Source organism: Trachemys scripta, chromosome 1 (genome assembly GCF_013100865.1).
Source record: "Trachemys scripta elegans isolate TJP31775 chromosome 1, CAS_Tse_1.0, whole genome shotgun sequence".
NCBI classification, from domain to species: Eukaryota; Metazoa; Chordata; order Testudines; family Emydidae; genus Trachemys; species Trachemys scripta.
The window spans coordinates 159541382-159555889 of NC_048298.1; the positions used below are offsets into that span (position 1 = coordinate 159541382).

At 40.0% G+C, this 14508-nt stretch overlaps 1 protein-coding gene across 3 annotated transcripts in view; it reads left to right on the forward strand.

The window, feature by feature from the left end:
* The window catches only part of EPHA3 (EPH receptor A3), a 318256-nt gene that overhangs the window by 186193 nt on the left and 117555 nt on the right, over window positions 1–14508 (forward strand). The gene's annotated exons all lie outside the window — the stretch shown is intronic.

The window sequence follows — 14508 nt, forward strand, 5'->3', positions numbered from 1 at the left end:
TGATCTGGGTCTGGGAGCTTGTAAAGCTCAGCATGACAGTCCTCAACTTTAGTTTTGGAGAAAACCAAGAGACTATCGATGATGTACACAAATATACTGCATCTGATTGGGAATGAACTTTTCGGTTTCTTCCTTTGCCTCAATCCATCTTTGATTAAAAGTACAAATGATTAATCATATACATGTGCTATCTGTGTGCTTACTTAATCAAGAAGTGATTGCTCCTCCTTCTCCTGCTCTTACCCAGTGTATGAAGAGGTATGTGGGCTAGTAGTCTTATGGCGTCCTGATCTGGGAACCAGGAATTCCTGATTTCTAATTCTGTCTCTGACGTTGACACCTTTTGTGGCCTTGAGCAAATCACTTAATGAAAATCATATGCCTCAGTTTCTACATCTGTAAACTGGGGGAGGGGCGGGGAATAATACTGCCTTTGCCTTATCTACCTCTGAAGGGCCCTGTGAAGATAGAGTGTGCGCTTTTCAAAAACACCTAAGGGAATTAAGGTATCCAATTAAATGTTAATGGGAGTTGGGCACCTAATTCCTTTAGGTGCTTTCCCACCCCAACTTAATTTGTTAATATTTGTAAAGTGTTCTGGTGACAAAGAGCTCAAGAGAGAGCGTTAGTGGAGGTTTATGGTGGAGAGTAATTGTCCAAATACATATAGTGGTAGCTCTTGGTAAATCATTGCTTTTAAACCGCGACCATTATGTTTATAAACAGTCCCTCTTTTCTTGGTGGAGGCTCCTTATATGACATGCGTCTCAGTCTGAGAAACTTTGTATTCCCAGCAGCATATTTCTTGAGCCAGATGACAATATGTGCTGCATATCTTAGATAATGTCCTGCCATTAATGCAGTATGGTTTTCCATGTGTAGAGTAACTCCCGTTGTCCTTCTAGTAATGTGCCTCAGCAGTGTAATTTCTTTGCCTGCATATGCTATAATGGGGATACTTCTAGAAATCTGAAAGCTCCAAAGTTTTGACTGAAATGAACAAGATACTGGTCTGGTTGGGGTCCCTGGGAGCTCTTGCTTGAGCTAACAGGTGGGTGAATCACTGGCAGTTGTGGGGCATGGAGGGGGGGGGTTGGGTCAAACCCAAACCAAATATTTTTAAATTTTTCAGTGAATTAAAAAATGTTTTGAGTTTGAGCCCTTTTAAACATTGTTGAATTTTTAAAAAATAAATTTCTAAACAAAAAATAGTTTGAACTGAAAAATCAAAACATTTCATTTGGAAAATGATGATGTGAAATGTTCCAACTTTTTCGTGTACTTTGTTGTTTTTTAAATGAACAAGTCATCAAAACCGACATGAATTTGTGAGGGATTTAGATGTCACCAAATCTGCATTTTTGAATCTCTCTACNTCTTATGGCGTCCTGATCTGGGAACCAGGAATTCCTGATTTCTAATTCTGTCTCTGACGTTGACACCTTTTGTGGCCTTGAGCAAATCACTTAATGAAAATCATATGCCTCAGTTTCTACATCTGTAAACTGGGGGAGGGGCGGGGAATAATACTGCCTTTGCCTTATCTACCTCTGAAGGGCCCTGTGAAGATAGAGTGTGCGCTTTTCAAAAACACCTAAGGGAATTAAGGTATCCAATTAAATGTTAATGGGAGTTGGGCACCTAATTCCTTTAGGTGCTTTCCCACCCCAACTTAATTTGTTAATATTTGTAAAGTGTTCTGGTGACAAAGAGCTCAAGAGAGAGTGTTAGTGGAGGTTTATGGTGGAGAGTAATTGTCCAAATACATATAGTGGTAGCTCTTGGTAAATCATTGCTTTTAAACCGCGACCATTATGTTTATAAACAGTCCCTCTTTTCTTGGTGGAGGCTCCTTATATGACATGCGTCTCAGTCTGAGAAACTTTGTATTCCCAGCAGCATATTTCTTGAGCCAGATGACAATATGTGCTGCATATCTTAGATAATGTCCTGCCATTAATGCAGTATGGTTTTCCATGTGTAGAGTAACTCCCGTTGTCCTTCTAGTAATGTGCCTCAGCAGTGTAATTTCTTTGCCTGCATATGCTATAATGGGGATACTTCTAGAAATCTGAAAGCTCCAAAGTTTTGACTGAAATGAACAAGATACTGGTCTGGTTGGGGTCCCTGGGAGCTCTTGCTTGAGCTAACAGGTGGGTGAATCACTGGCAGTTGTGGGGCATGGAGGGGGGGGGGGGTTGGGTCAAACCCAAACCAAATATTTTTAAATTTTTCAGTGAATTAAAAAATGTTTTGAGTTTGAGCCCTTTTAAACATTGTTGAATTTTTAAAAAATAAATTTCTGAACAAAAAATAGTTTGAACTGAAAAATCAAAACATTTCATTTGGAAAATGATGATGTGAAATGTTCCAACTTTTTCGTGTACTTTGTTGTTTTTTAAATGAACAAGTCATCAAAACCGACATGAATTTGTGAGGGATTTAGATGTCACCAAATCTGCATTTTTGAATCTCTCTACTGCTCTCCCCCGCCCACCCCCCCCCCCCCCAAAAGTTTCAACTGAAAAATATTGCCCAACTCTACTTGTGAAGCCCCCTGGGTATATAAAAAAAAGGGGATTGTTGGTAGCGTGTTTTCCTCACCTTTTGAATGTACTAACCTTCTCCCTTTTGTCTCAAATATACTGAGCTTTTTGCATGCCTCAAGGCCCATCTTTCCTTCCTTGCTTTTTTGGAGGCAGGAGAATTAGAAAGACCTGGTCAGCAGGATGACTGTGTGGAGGGAGCTTAAGTTTGCTTAAATTCTACTGCAATAGAATATTGTGTAGTGGAAGAAAGCAGGGGTGTCTGTTTATTTTATAGAACTGTATATTTTAACTGGGGTGTTCAGAACCTGGGCCAGCTGTTCTTTTTTGTTTTGTTTTGTATTATTTTTAATAATATAGCATAAATAGAGATATGTGATGACCTTGCCAAAAAAAAGAAGCAAACTTGTGTGTGACTTGAGATTTTCTCCACTTTCTATGGCAGCCATTTTTTTTAACACATGCAATTAAAATTTTAAAAGGCCACATTAAATGCTGAAATATTGTCCTTTCTGCTAATTTTACAGCCAGATAAGAATGCTTCTGTTCTTGAAGGCATGCAATATTCTGTATAGGGTTAATTAAACTAGTAATGTATTAATTCTTCAAAATTTCCTATGTTTGACACACATCAATATGAAAGTATATCACTTATAATCCAGACAGCAACAGACTGCCCTGACCCAGTCACATTCAATTTTGGAGCAATATCCTATCATATAAATAATTTTATTATCAAATTTTTGTAGCATCAGGTTTTATGGTCTGTTCCGGTTATAAAGAACATAATTATCAGACTAGATCTCTCGGATGCAATTCTTCCGATGAGTCAAAGACATGATTTCTACAAAGAAGAAAAAGCAATGAAATCCCCTCTGTGTGCCAGGGACATTTAACCACCCACGCCTTTTTCCCAGGTAAAATTGAAAAGTTACTAGGACTAGCCACACACTGTGCAGTATAAGACTCTGAGATAAATCCTGGAAATCTCATTGGCTTGGCTAGGGATATTTCTACTAGGCAGAGAGGTTGGTATGGAAATATGCTGTACAATTAGTGCTGTAACCACAAAGGCAGAGTCTTCCTGGATTCACTTCAATACTTTTGACTTTGTTTTATTTGGTTCAGATGGGCTCCCTCCACCCACCCTTTGAGGTTTGCTTTGTCTCAGGCTTGTTCTAACCCAAAATCGTAAAGGTGAAATGGAATAAAATGGACTAGTTTCATTACAATCTCTCCATTGTGAGAAGATTTGAAAGTCTTCCTTCAGTCCAGAAGACCCTACTACGCCTGACCACTTGTCACAAGTTTTTTACAAAAACAAATGGCAAAACTCATTTTAAAAAAAATAATGCCTGTCTGGATTCAGAAGAAGTGGTCTTTTTGATTTTTCAGTTAGAGATTAGCAGGTCCCAGAAATGTTTTGTGAAAATAGGTAAATGAGTTTCACATCCCTGTGGTATTTCTAGCAACGTTAGCTCTGTATCATAATCCATGTGACAGTGCAGAAAAAGGTTTCCAAGACCAGTACATAGCATAGCTGACAAGGCTGACTAGGTTCAGAAACCAGATCAGTTATTTTCTAAGGTACAGAATGCAACAGCTACTAGTAGTCATTGCTGGATTCCCACCACAGATGATTTTTTTTTAAATTATATATAAGAGAACAGCCCATGGTAACACTTCACCTCTGTGTGGTTAGTTGTTGTTGGTGGTGGTTCTTTTTTTGTTTTAAACAATTTGTGATAATTGTGGAACTTATTGGAAAAGGAAACATTGGTGCTAAACAGTGTTTTTTGTGATGTTTACGTGAGATACGAAACTGTGAGCCAGACTGATTGCTTGTTCTGCTGAGTAGTATTCCAGTGCTGCAAATCAATGAGAATCCTGGTTCAGCCCTGAGGAATGGCTCAAAATAACCAAATTACTGGTGAACCTGGCCTGATATTTTGTGAACTATCGTCCTGTCCCCTAGCATGAGAAGTTTCTTATTCACCAAACAAAATAGCCCCTAGTTGCCCAGAATTGAAATTTGAGCAGTATCTTCATTTTAAGTTGTTAAAGGTGTGAACGATTCCCAGGGCAATTCTTTAACTAATAACTCATACAGGTCACAGTACTTTGTTACTTTTGATCAGATGTATTCTCTTATATGAAAATGGCACAAGCTTTGTTGTTGTGTAAATTTGCTCTGCTCCAGTAGGGTTGAAAACCGCTATCTGGAGATAATTTGGCCCGGTATGTGCAGAAAAAATGGGTCTTAATAATTGACTAAAAAAATAAAAACATATAGAATGTAATCCTGAAAACCCAAAATTCCCTCTGTCCTACTGGTGATTTTCCAGCCCTACTTAGTAATTTCTGTTAAAGAGCACTGAGTTCCTGTCAGGTTTTGTTTTGTTTTTTCAATCTCCTTTTCTGCAGGATAGATGAAATGTTAAGCCTTCAAGGCGTGCATTATAAAATGTATCCCATCTGATTCCTCCTATTTTCTACATAAAAATCTGAGGTGTTCTACTTTGTGTTGCCACAAGGTCATAAACTAGTGAGTGAAGAGACAACTGTTTTTTGCCACCTTTTTCTACCATTCTTTGCTGAGTAGTGTTGCCTGGTCTATGGATTGTGTATTAATTGATTTACTTATCAATTCCCAGTTATCACTCTGAGGTTTGATAGGTTCTTGTCCCAAGATCAAGCCCGTGATGTGTACACTTACAACAATCAGACTTTAGGAACCTTTTGTACTTGTAACAGTTTATTAATACAGTTAGCGAAGTCACAAACACTCTACCCCAGCAAGTTGATTTAGATAATACAGAATGTACATTTGAACATCTATATACTCTCACCATCCCTTGCAGAACAACCTGAAATGTTAGCCAGTATCTTCCTTATCACCATCACTGGTGGGCATCATCCTGAATCTTCCCCTCCTCCTGCACACATAATATGTTATGCTACCACCACTAAGCCTAATGTATATTCAGTATAGGGATTTTCCCCCTCGTCCTTATTTGTATTTCCTTCACCCTACTAATGTTGGGGTGCCTTTCTCCTACAGCTTAGTATATTAATGATCTCAACTTATTATCATATAAGTCAATTAATAGACAGGGCATTCTTGTGGTCAGACATCTGCGGATGTTCCTATCCTAAAATATCCAAAAATTGATGTTAGTTTATATTCCTGTGGTTGCCTGGTGTTATGTATAAACTTCCCCTTAAACACACTCCTCAAAACTTAAGGGTGACATTGGGCCATTTATCTGTGCCAAAGTCCATAGGACTCAAAATTTATGCTAACTGCTGAAGCCAATGTTTTACAGGATACAGGCATGTAGGTTGCTTGCATTACTGATAAAATAAATGCTAAAGCTAGCTCTCTGGGCTATAGCACACAAACATAAATGTCTGTAAACTACATACTTTGGAATGCTAGAGAATTTTTCATGCAAACAAAAACCCATGTTAAGAAGTTACAAGATTCTGTCTTCAAACCACAAAAGCCAGGGAAATCCAAATAAAGGCTAAAATATAACTAACAATGCTTGAATATTATGCTTGTGTGGTATGGTAGCTTTTCAGTGGCCTTGAGCTATTCATTTCAGCTGTGGTCAGAAGACTGTCAGCCTAGAGTTGTCCCTGGAGGCCTGAGGTGTTTAATTTTCAAGTTTTAGTTCCAGCAGGAGACTGAAAATTCAGCCTATTAAATAAGGACTTGGGAGAAGAGTGATGAACTGTGAAGACAACATCTTTACTTTTGAGAATAAGTTTCCTCTTAAGCAATCACTGAAACATCTCTGTGTACCCACTCCAAATCCTTGGGGACACAGTAAAACACAGATGATATCTATTTACTCTTGCATGTATGTGTTTTTGTTTTAAAGATTTGTTAGAATAGCAAGTGCTTTTTAATCTTTGTTTCAATCTGAATTATCTGTTTAGTCTGATACAGTATATTGAGCAATGGAGGTGGGCAATAGTTTTGAGAGAGATGAAGGCTGGTAGACATTAAGTAGTAGCAAGGCAGTATAAAATGTCATTTGGAATTCTAGGTACCAGATTAGTAGCCCCAAGAAACTGAAACCCGCTATTGATATGCAAAGAACAGATTCAGCATGGGCAGAAGCAACACTGCTCAATCAACGTGCCTCAAACCTGATCTAAAAGAATATCTCGAAGGGGCAAGATATTTGTTACATTTCCTTTCCAATTAACTTGACAGCTCTGCTGAGGCTACAAATAAAAATACTAATTCATGCTAATTGCAGTAGTGCTCCCACGTCAGCTGGGAACTGGACTGAGATCCCCTCAACTCCAGCCAACTCACCAAACAGCTTTTTGATAAAGTGCAGGACTGGGATTCAAAAGATTTGGTTTTTGGTCCTATCACTGTGTTACCTTGGGAAATTCACTTATCCATTCTGTCTCAATTTCTCCATCTCAAAATGGGGACAACAATGGTTACCTACCTCCAATTAGTGTATGTGGTAAGCCTTGGAATGAAGCTATGTCTCAATAAATGCCAAGTAATGTATATTGGAGGGAAAATTTAAACTACTCATACACCTTACAAGGTTCCTGACCTGACACGGTTAAGTTAGAAAGGGACCCGGGTGTCATTGTGGACAGCTCAGCAAAGACATCTGCTTAGCGTGCAGTCGTGATCAAAATACAATCAAGATATTAGGACACATAAGGAATGGAGTGGGCTGTAATACAGAACCTATTATGCCTTTATGTAAATCAGTGGTGCAGCCTCATGCGGAACATTGTGCAGTACTGAGGGCCCCATCTCAAAAACATTATTGCAGAAGTAGAGAGGGGTTCCGAAAAGGCTGATGAGACTAATCAAGGGCAGGAAGGAACTCTCCTAAAATGAGAGTGAAGAGTTAGGGACTGTTTACCTTAGAAAAGAGTTCAATAAGAAGAGACATGGTAAAAAATATATAAAATAACGAATGGTCTAGAGAAGGTAGATTGGGAGCGTCTATTCTCCCTGGCTTGTAACAAAAACAAGGGAACAGTGAATAAAATTAAAAGGTGGGAAAATCTAAACAGATGAAAGGAAATACTTTTTTGCTTTATGGATATTATTTAAACTGTGGAGCTCATTGCCACAGTGAGTCGTTCAGACCAAGAACTTAGTAAGATCCAAAAAAAGATTAAACATGTATAGCGATAACAAGAATATCTGGAGTTGTTATAATTATGATATTTTTGGAAGGGATATTAAGCCATATGCTCCAGGGTGTAAGCCAGTCTCTAACTATTGGAAATAAGGATGAGACTTAAAAGATGGGTGCAGAATATCCCACATCTGCTACTGCCTGGTTCTTCCTCCTTCCTCTGAAGCATCTGGTGCTGGCCATTATCAGAGAGAAGATACTGGACTGGATGGATATTTGGTCTGATTCCGTCTGGCAATTTCTGTGTTCCTATGATAAGTACAGTATTGTTGTTAATAATAATCACTACTGACGTGGCCTGGATCTGCATGATTAGGTAACATGGGTAATTGAGACTGTCTTTAAGTCCCTGAGCCATCCAAACCCCTGAATCAGAATGCCTTTTTATCAGAAATCCCTAATTCACCAATTTTGGTCACTGAGAATCATTAGGGACCATCAGATTTTCATCATTACACATAGTTCTTAGTGAGACCCTGTGCTAGGTGAAATATTAATATTCTGTCAAAATGTCTACTTTCTTAGTGTGCTGTGTTAGTCCCAGGAGAGATGAGGTGAATTTTCATAAAATTGCCCTGCTTCTGCAAGAAAACAAGGTAGGCAAGGGAATATATTTTATTGGACCAACTTCTTCAAAAGCTTCTCTTCCACCAACAGAAGTTGATCCAATAAATATATTACCTCACCTGCCTTGTTTTTCACTTTAGTAGAAACAGGGCTATTTTTTAAAAAATGCAGTGTTCTTTAATAAAAAAAAAAGTGTGTACATATTTTTGCCAGCAAACTATATTGAATTTTTGGTGTCAAATTTTTGCATGACTCTTTTAAGCTGCTCTTGATAGATCACGTTAGTCACATGATGAAATGTGTTTTTCACTGACTGGCTAAATCTATCCCAGGAGGATCGGCACGTGCCATTTTGACTTATCTTCTCAGAGAAAGAAAATAGCTGAGAGAATGTTTTAATGAACGGCCTACATATTCCATGGAGCTTCAGTTACATTTTCCTGTGTTCACACTCAGTGGAGGGTGTCCTCACACCAATGAGGTTAATAGTGACTCGTGGGCAAGACCTGCTCTAAAAGCTCTGCCATACACATGGAAAGCTGCAGAAAGGCTGATTCACAGCAACACCTTCTTATCTCACCCATTTGGAGTCCTTATGGTGCATATACTTATCACACACTTATACAAAAGTTTTTTTTAAAACATGTATTCTGTGAAGCTGTTAAGATCGCGTAATTCGTTTGTCTTCTGGGAATTGTAGGGTCTGTCCTCACTAGGAGGTAGGGGTGTGATTAACCAGCTCACACAGACATACTCACGCTAGCTCTCATTGAGCTTTTGTGTTTAAAATGATAGTGTAACCAGGACAGCGAGGGCAGAAGCAGAGGCTAGCTGGACTGCGAATGTACATACCCAGGGGATTCAGGCAGATCAGTATGCCATTTGCTGCTGCCCATGCTGCATAGCTACAGTACTGTTGTTAGAACATTAGCTCAATGAAAGCTAGCATGAATATGTGTATTTGAGAATCACACCTGTGCCTCCTAAAGTAGATGTACCTTATAATGTACTTTTATTTTTTTTAACCAAAACTCTTGACTTTTATTGATTGCCAAAAAGCATCTAAAACTCCCAAATGTATGTGTGTGTGTGTGTGTGTGTCTGTGTATGTGTGTGATTAGTTTTGCCCATTGAAGTCCATACTGATTATTTTCAATGCCGCTTGGACTGGGAAGTCGCATTTCATGTTCCACTAGCAGACTAAGATAAACCGGTTTGAAGAAACAGAGCGTGAGAGATTCTAAGATTGGCAAGCTCACAATTTGACCTACTGTATAGCACACAGGCCCTGATTCAAGAAAGCATCCCTATTCAGGAAGAGCCTTGAAGCCAAGTAAGTTCCATTGAAGTCAGTGACATCAAAATGTGTGCTTAAGTGCGTTCTTGAATAGGGATGGAATTAAGCACATGCCTAACTGTTTTTCTGAATCAAGTTTGTAGTTTTTAATTCTCCTCCTCCTACTGAAACATTTATATATTTTTGAAAACAGTGGCTGCAAGTGGGTTGAAATGTAACCAACCTTACAGTGTGAGGCATTTGTATGTGTGCCCACAAACAAAATCACTTTTTCCAGTTGGGCTAAGTTTTAAACCTACCATCATTGACAGTGTGCATTTTAACTACATTGCTACTAGCAATCATGGTTATAATATACTTCATAAAAAAAGGATACAGAAATCTGCAAAGGATAATGGGAAGCTATTACAGACTACAGTTGGAAAGTACAGTGTTATTCCCTCAGGATAAAGCTATCTCTTATGTACATATAATTAATATGTCTGCCAGTAACAGTTATTAAACAAAGGGTAGGAATTGTTTCTGTTGAATAACTTGACCTGGGAGTAAAACCAATTTAAAAGGCATCTGATTAAAATATGTTAAGGTCACAGATCACTGTGAAATATGAAGTGGGAAGTAAATGGCAGAAGTTTACTCATGGGTAAGATTAAATGCTATGGAATATGTTTTCTGCACTAACAGCAGCTTTCAAATGTAAAATATGAAAAGTGCTCATTTTAAAGGTTATTTTTCTAGAGGCATTGCAATGTCACACAGCACTGAATCCTTGCACTATTGATAGTGATGAAGTTCACCCTTCAGCAACTGAGATTCTGTCATCATTCCCACTGTAAATTCCCTGACTTCTGTATAACCAGCTCATCCATAAAAAAGTTTGCTATGGTTGGAAAGTTGCCTTACCAAGTTCCTGACCAAAAAAAGCTTTTGATTTGTAACAGAATTTGAAGAAAATTGGTTTTGACACCACGAAGCACCTCATCTTGCATTACTACGCTAAGGCCTGGTCTACACTTGAAACGTAGGTCGACATAGTTATGGTGCTCAGGGGTAAGCGCCACAACAGAAGAACGCTTTCCACTATTGTAGGTTGTGTCTACAAAATGGGATCACAGTAGCACCCGTACAGTGCCATAGCTGTGCCACTGTAGCACCCATCCTGTAGACAGGGCCTAAATCTCTAGGGGGGTTGGATACACAAGGAATGCAGGCTCGGGCCCACCTTTAACCTGCTCCAAAAAATAAAAATAAGAAGTATCCCCAGATTTGTATTTCCTGAAAAAAGGAAAAACATACTAAAGTGATGGGTCTATAGAAAGCTTATAAAACCAGCCTGCTTTGTCATAAACTGAAATTCTATAAGCTATTTGCACCACATGTTGAAAAAAATGCATTATAAAATTGGAAGTAAATAAAAAAGGAAATAATTAGGAAACGGGATCTAATATTTTGAAAGGTTCCAAAATGTGTATTTACACAATGCTGTAAGGACTGTGCTATACATCCCCTTGCATGGGTGGGGAAGTGAACTCTCTCTCTCTCTCTCTCTCTCAATCCCAATTCAGCCAGACATAGTATGGTTTCCAGGCTGGGGTGTTCAAGGAAAGAGAATAGGGTTAATATTGGTGCATGGGTCATTGCTTCATTGCAGAGATACTCTTTGAGCTGATCAGATTCCTCACTACAGTGGAATGGACTCACCTAGCCAAAAGCGTTTTGTGGTTTCACAGTCCGGAACAGCAGCTGATGATTTCTCTAGATCCTTGAGTTCCTTGGCTGTCACTAAACCAATGGAATATTCACTTTGATTCCACTCATAAGGCTGGACATGCTCCAGATCTGGTGTTAGTCATGGAAGCATACACTTTTTTTTTTTTAAGGTTGACTATGTTGCTCCCTCTGCTGGGTTTTGGGTTTGAGATTTTCTCTCTGTGGAGAATGTTCTCTTTACTTTGCAGGCAAAATTGATTGGATTCAGATTGACCCGTCTAATGCTGGGGAAACAGAACAATCTGCTTGTGTTTGTCTGTGTCTCCCTCTGGAGTTATGGAGGTGCTGGAACAGCCTTGTGCTACAACTTGTGACCTAGACTCTTGACCTTTCTGGCAGTTGAAAGCCAGCAATGAAGTAATAGGTCAACTGTTGATTGAGATATGAAAACTTCCTTAAGGCGCAAGAAGCCATTGTGAGGCCCATGCTCCAGAAACTAATTCTAGATACTGACGCTGTGGCTGGCTAACTAGCCGTTAATAGCCAAAGCTCCCATTTTTGGAGAAGGTTATTAGCAGGGTAACTCTAATAATTTCCTGTGTCCTTCGGTTTCCTGACCCCAGTCAATAAGATTAGAGGTTTGGGGGGACAGAAATTGCATGGGCTGTGTTAGTTGATTATTTCCTCTTAGCAATGGAGAAACATAAATATCTGTAGTGATCATTTTAGATCTGTCACATGGACAGCGGGGTAGCATAGGCCAGGGAAAGCTGTCCCTCCCCAAACAGCCTGGTGTGGCCCCACCTATGCTCCACCCCCAGGCCTCCACCTGCCTGCTTCTAGTTCACTTCCCACTCTTTGGTGGTGAGAGGCTGGGACAGGCAGGCTGGGGCCAGTGCTCACAAGGCGGGGGGGAGCTGGGGCCATGCTGCGCAATCAGCCTGGCGTTGGGGTTGGTGGCGCTGGGACTGTGCCGCCCGCCCAGCGCTGGGGTGGAGAGCACTCTGGCCACCTCCGGGGCTGTGGCTGCGGGCGCTCTGGCCATGCTGCCCGCCCAGAGCGCTGGGGCTGGGGGCGCTCCCACCACACTGCCCACTCAGCGCTCTGTGAAGTGTAGCTATAGGCCAGCTGTCCCCTTCCCTGAGTATTCTTTACCATGGACTACCACTGGACTATATTGTTGCCCTTTCCTGCTCAACATATATATGAGGTTACCAAGGAGACAAATGGGTGGGACATATTCAGTAGGTTGATGATATCCAGCTCTGTCTTCATCACCATGTATCTATGAAGGGTTCTTGACTTAGGCTCTGACTCCCTTGCTCAGTCCTTAGTCCAGAAAGCTCCCATTGAGTTAAATGGGAGTAAGGATAGAATAAATACTGAGTAAATTTCAAGGTAATTATTTAATCCCAGTGTTTGTTATGCCTAGGTAATGAAGAGGTTACTGAGGGACTCTTTTGTGTGTGTGTGTGTGTGTGTGTGTGAGAGAGAGAGAGAGAGAGCTCACACATGTGTAGTTCTGTATATTGTGTGAATGTTCATATAGTTCTGTACAAGGGGAGATGCTGAATAGTGTTTCTCAGCACTGAGGGAGTTTGCAGGAAATCTACATTATAATGCACTGTTTTCGGCTGTGAGGGATGCCACAGTAGAATGGAAGATAAACCCAGCCATTTTCACCGTTCTGTCAATATAGCGCATGACCTGCAGCAGGAATGTATAGCAGGATGACTAAGGCCAGGATCTGTACCTTCACTTTGAATTTCCTGCTCTTTGTTTGAGCCAGAGCCTTTGCATTGTTTTAATATTTTGCCTCTGTATTTCCCAAGTGAATGTAATTGTGTGACATCAGCAGTGTGAAATGCACAGCGTTGAGATCATCTTCATTTATAGTTGATATCTGATTTAATCTCTTCTTTACCGAAAGACAGAAATAACAGAGAAGGGGAGGAAATGCCTAAGATAATTAAAATAAAATGTACGTGGGCATGTTATGAGATTAATCACATACTGGTGTGTTGTGCCATTCATTATCACATTCTGAGAACTGCATTGCATCTCATTTTTTGTGCTATTTTCTTACCGATGGCAAATGCGGTGCCGTCGCCAGCATTTTGTCATCAATGAAGTGTGAGATTAATATACATATTGTGCAAGAGAGCTGCACAGATGATTTTCGAAGGGTCAGAAGAACATTCCAAAGGTTTAAGATTTACCACTGAGTTAAGGTGAAATGTTCTGTAGCATTCGTTCCACAGCAAGCTGCAGGTCTGGAGAATCTCGACTGCTGCTAGTTTCCGCACCAAGTTTCTGCATCTGAAAGCTGGAGTGGTTTGAAAGGCTTCCATAACACAATCTGCTCTGGGGGTGGGGGTACATTAGCATTCTCTTTGTAGAGGAAAGAGATTGAAATCTATTACAGGGCTACTGACACCTGTCTTGTTAAAGCATGTGGGGGGCAGGGGCAGGGAGCAGGTGGAGGGGAATGTTGTTAAGGTATCTATGAGCCGTACCAGTTTTTGATTGAATCCCCTTATTTTCTAAACATTGAGTTTTAATACCACAGTGGCATTTTGCCCTCAGGCTTTTTTATTGAGCTGTAGAGGAACAAATAAAAGAAACACTTGATCACTTTATAAATGCCGCCCATTGCACATGGTGTTTAATGACTGTATATATCCACTTCCAGTTCATTGAAATGCTTCAGCCTTGCCTCAAAGCATTCTACCTCTATTCAGAGTGCAAAGAATGGAGTTCCTGTAGGATTGTGGAGTGCAGCTCAATTTGCGTATAAACAGTTGCTTTGACCTTGAACAGGCAAATGGGCCCTGTCAGGCCTGGAATAGCAGGGCCTGGAAATCATCTGTTTAGTCAGTGTTGGTTCAGGTCATTAGCTCGTGTTTATGGCTGGGAATTGGTGATATTGCTCTGTGTATAAGGGGCTGAAGGGCTGAATACTAAAAGGCCCTTATTTACCAACAGCTTTATTTTTTAATTTAAAATTAATTCAGATTGAAATGATCCATGTAACCCTTAATTAGGACCCTGTTTTCCTCTGAAAGTCAAACACAGTTAACACACTTTGCAGTTGAAGACTGCCTCATTTCTTTTATCAGTAACTATCCTGGATTGCTAAATACATCTGTTTTACTTTCACTAAGTTAACTTTCCCCATTCTTTGTCAGACCCAACAATT